Genomic DNA, 4,664 nt, shown 5'->3' with positions numbered 1-4,664 from the left:
GGCCCGAAATTTTACTCATGCTGTGCAGCTTTGGGCTAAAAATGCATGGTGGGCTCACTTCCAGAATTGGTAATGAGTGTATTCTAATAGCTAGAATTTTCAGTATCATCCTATTCTCTTCCTGATCCTTTCTGTCACTGTATTCTTCTTTTTCCTACTCTTATCCTTCTTTTCTTTCCCTCCCCACCACCCCCAAACAACTGCCACCTTATGCTTCCTGAACACCAGAAGAAATGCTAAGAGCACAGCGAAGGGTGTTCTCACTGCTTTCTGCTCTGCTGTTAGTGCCACAAGGCTGCTGAAGATGGGAAGGATAGCTGTACAAAAACCTTGCTCAGCCACTGCATTCCTGGGCATGTGTTGGAATTTACATGAATGTTGGGAGAAAGGAAGTGGTATGCATGTATAGAAACTTTGAACTGTGCCCAGTATACACAGTGTCTTCAGAGACTAAAATTTGGATGTGTTGATGGATCCATTGTCTGGAAAGACTTCCATTGCTTTATTGTAGCATAACACAACGTTAAAAACCAAACCAACCAGAACTCCAGGTGGCTATCTAAACACTGGCTCAGTAGCTGCTTTTAAGGTTTGTGGTCTAGATATCATTTAAAGCAGAGTTTCTTGAAAAATGTCCAAGACACAAATGAAGTCTCAGAAGTGCATGTATATGTTATTAAGAAATAAGTCATTCAGAAGTAAGATACTTTGCATTTATAAAATTCAGCAAGATCCGTTTTCATCAGCTTCACTACTACAGAATTTTCCTTTAAATTCAGATGCATAAATGCTACTCTAGTTGCGTCCATTGCCTCAAGCAGTTTAAATAAGAGTTAACGTGAACTTTGAGTTTTGTTGAGAAGCATCAGTTAATCGGTGACCTTAAATAACTATATTTTTCGTTACTGCTTTTTTGCTGAAATTTATTAGCCGTGGTAAATTAATGAGTCAGAAGTGCTGATAAAATCATTCTTTTCTAAATGGAAGAAACGCCTGAACTTTTTAAGTGACTGATCAAAGTAAAATGTTCCAGTTTTGCTAAGAATTAAAAAGTAGGTGCCTAAGGTTAACCAGGTAATGTTTGGGGTTTTTTAATAGTTTTTCAATGTGTAGAAATGGAATGCTTCTTACTGGTTTTAAACATGCTACTCAAATTGGAGGTTCTTTAAAAGGACCCTTGGAAGAGAATTGCATTTTATAGAACCTAACAGATATACATCCAAATATTTAATCTGATTTAATTGCTGCCATGTTTTTAAATAGTTACGCTATTTAATCCAACTTCAAATTTGAAGACAGAGTGACTTTTAAAAATTGCCCTACTTTAAGTATACAGGAAAAAAATAATACCCTTGTTTGATGCCTGATGATTACTGCCAGAAATTGTCATGATCCTGCAGAGTAATCTGGAAAGGATTTTACTTAAGGGGATAAAATAGATTTTCACTTTAACTGGGGGCAGTAAGCTTGACAGCCAAAGTGGTAGTTTTATAAATTCGAATGTAGTTAGGTAATTTCTTCAGAGTGGAAAATAAATGTCTGTGCTGATTTCTATTCCAAGTGAACTAAAACTTGTGTTTAGAAAATTATATATTATAGTGAGTTAAACATGACTTTCATACTGAAAGGCTGGCTTACTTGAACAGTTCTTACTTGGTAGAGCGGAGTGTCTCCTAGACATCATAGTATTTTATTCACTGTGCACACAAATATAAAGGGGCTAGGCAGACAAAACGGTGTTCACTGGAATAGTTTTATGTAGAGATTGAGACAAGTGCAGTAATTTAGCTCAGTATTGCTTTATGTTACTAATTCTTGTTGTAGTCCCAGGGCCTAGTGTAGGAGGTAGCAATATTGGAATGAGGAGAGAGGAGAGACATGAAGATGGCAGAAATGTGAAGGAAGCCAGACGGCATCATTTGGAATAGAAGGTATGGCTAGATAGCTTTTTTTAGTAGACAGGTTTTTAGTGGAGTGTCAGTAGGCTGATATTCTAGAAGCTGCTTTTTATCACTGTGGCTGGGATGGCAGTTACTTTTATTTTTCAGGCTTTTAGTAAGTGATCTTGATAGCTGGTACCTTCTTTTGTACTACTTTTTTTTCTGAAATTGGGTAAATTAGGGGATATGGAGGTGCTTCCAAAACACACAAGTGTCTGGTTCTTCAGCAGAAAGACCACAGGGGCAGATGCAGTTGGAGTAGTTGACTAAAGGTTCTAGTGTCTGTGGTGACTATATATTGTTCAGTTGGTAAGGATGAAAAGCATGTTCCTTTTTTGTTAGCAGTGGTATAATGCTATGCTAAAGCTTTTTACCTTGTGTTACTGGTATTGTATATGTATATACAACAAAGAACAAACTTGTTTTGATCCCCTGTACTTAGGTGACTGAGAATTTGCTGATTTAAGAAAAAAGGTGGCAAACATGTCAACTGTGTTGAATAGGAAGTGTAAATGTCTTCAGATAACAAGTTCTTCTGAGGTTCTTTTGGCAACGTAGGCTTCATTTTGCAAGTCTGGCATGTTAAGCAATGAAAAATGTGGCTATTCTACTGACCAACGCAGTCTAGAGGGTGCGGTGGTTATCTTTGCACTCCTTCAAATTTGTAGCCTATCACAGTGTGTCCCACCTTTGCAGCTTCTCTTACTAGCATTTGTAGCCTTTTTAGGGCCGCTTGACCTTGACTTGGCTGCTCTGGCAGCCCTGTTGGGTTATCAGTTCCCAGGCTCCTTGGCACTGAAAGGTCTTGGTCAGAGACACTGGAAACTGTAGTGCAGAGATACCAGAGCTAACTGTCACAGTAGCAATGCTGAATGTCATACAGGCTAACTTACTTGTTTTCTTGGCTGTATAAATTACATTTCTGTTACTTGAGATCTCTTGGTTGTATACGCAGTAACTGTATTTGCTAGCACTTAGCTTATTTTATAAAGTAATCCAAGTTGCTCTGTGTCCCTTGCTTTGCAGAGCTGGGCAAGGAGCAAGAGAGATCAGTTGCACATAAGTGATTTAAAGCTTTTAAATCCTAATTTTCCTTTGCCTGTGTTTAAAATTGTTTAAAAAATGGTAAATATAGAAAGAAATGCTCAGTAAGTTCTTAAACTCCACCCCCCACCCCCCCAGTTTGCTTAGTATGTTGGTGCAGTCTTCTATGAATAGTTAACTGTTCACTGTTAAACATTGTAGAATGATATCGGGTTAAAAATAGTGGTAGCTGGCTTATTAACTTTAATATATTACTCAGCCATGCATGGCCAGCATTTTGTCAGCACAGCAAATCCTCTAATGGATTGACATAATTTATGGGTAAAGGAAAGTTATTCAAATGTGGAAGTAGCATGGTTATAGTGAGGCTGATTTGCCTATCAAATTCTTACACAAATTCTTACAGTTGTGTAATTCCCTGAGCAGATGAGATCAGCAGGATGCAGTATTTGCCTGGAATGTTCTGTAGTTGCTTTAGGGATGTTGCTGTTAGTGGAAGGTGCCTTCCTGCAGTGGTTGGTTCTTTCTTTCAGTTGGGGTTTTTCTTATTACTGCCACTTGAAAACATTATCTTCAAATCAAAGAAGAATCTTTGCAATGGAAACTTATTAACCAAAGAGCTCAACAAATGTGTTTAATAATCGTAGTCAATATCAGCAAATAGTAGATATGTCAGTGGTGTGTGGTTAAAAAAAAAAAAGAGGGTGGCTTGACAGTTGGACAACTTCAGAAACCATGTCTGTTGGGGTCAAAACCTCTTTGTGCTCTCAAACTTTTTAATATTTCGTAAACTTAAATATGCCTAAACAACTTTTTGATGGTATAGGTGCTCTATACACTACTTCCAGGCTTTTTAATGGTAGTGACCGCGAAGCAACATTGGAAGGGGGAGACATGAGTAGAGTTTGTAATTGTCCAAGAACTTCAAAAGGAGCAATTACGTGGTATTGTGTGACTCGGCAGGTAGCTTTCCAGCTTAGAATCATAGAATCGCTTTGGTTGGAAAAGACCTTTAAGATCATCGAGTCCAACCTTTAACCTAGCACTGCCATCCCACCACTAAACCATGTCCCTAAGCACCTCATCTATCCTTCTTTTAAATATCTCCAGGGATGGGGACTCGACCACCTCCCTGGGCAGCCCATTCCAGAGCCTGACAACCCTTTCGGTGAAGAAGTTTTTCCTAATGTCTAGCCTAAACCTGCCCTGGTGCAACTTCAAACCATTCCCCCTTGTCCTATCATCTGTTACCAGGGAGAAGAGGCCGACCCCCACCTCACTACAGCTTCCTTTCAGGCAGTTGTAGAGGGTGATCAGGTCTCCCCTCAGCCTCCTCTTCTCCAGACTAAACACCCCCAGTTCCCTCAGCTGCTCCTAGTAAGACTTGTATTCCAGACCCCTCACCAGCTTGGTTGCTCTCCTCTGGACATGTTCCAGCAATGCAACATCTTTCTTGTAGTGAGGGGCCCAAAACTGGACACAGTATTCAAGGTGCGGCCTCACCAGCACCGAGTACAGGGGCACGATCACTTCCCTCGTCACTCCTGCTCGTCACACTATTCCTGATACAAGCCAGGATGCTGTTGGCCTTCTTGGCCACCTGGGCACACTGCTGGTTCATATTCAGCTGGCTGTCAACCAGTACCCCCAGGTCTTTTTCCACCAGGCAGCTTTCCAGCC

General features: G+C 40.1%; 1 protein-coding gene across 1 annotated transcript in view; it reads left to right on the top strand.

Annotated features, from left to right (window-relative positions):
• Nucleotides 1-4,664, top strand: part of LMTK2 (lemur tyrosine kinase 2) — a 43,477-nt gene that overhangs the window by 17,953 nt on the left and 20,860 nt on the right. The gene's annotated exons all lie outside the window — the stretch shown is intronic.

The sequence above is a fragment of the Egretta garzetta genome, unplaced genomic scaffold (genome assembly GCF_000687185.1).
Source record: "Egretta garzetta isolate BGI_Z169 unplaced genomic scaffold, ASM68718v1 scaffold292, whole genome shotgun sequence".
NCBI classification, from domain to species: Eukaryota; Metazoa; Chordata; class Aves; order Pelecaniformes; family Ardeidae; genus Egretta; species Egretta garzetta.
Note: the sequence above shows the minus strand (reverse complement) of the source record. Positions and strands in the feature narration are given on the sequence as shown.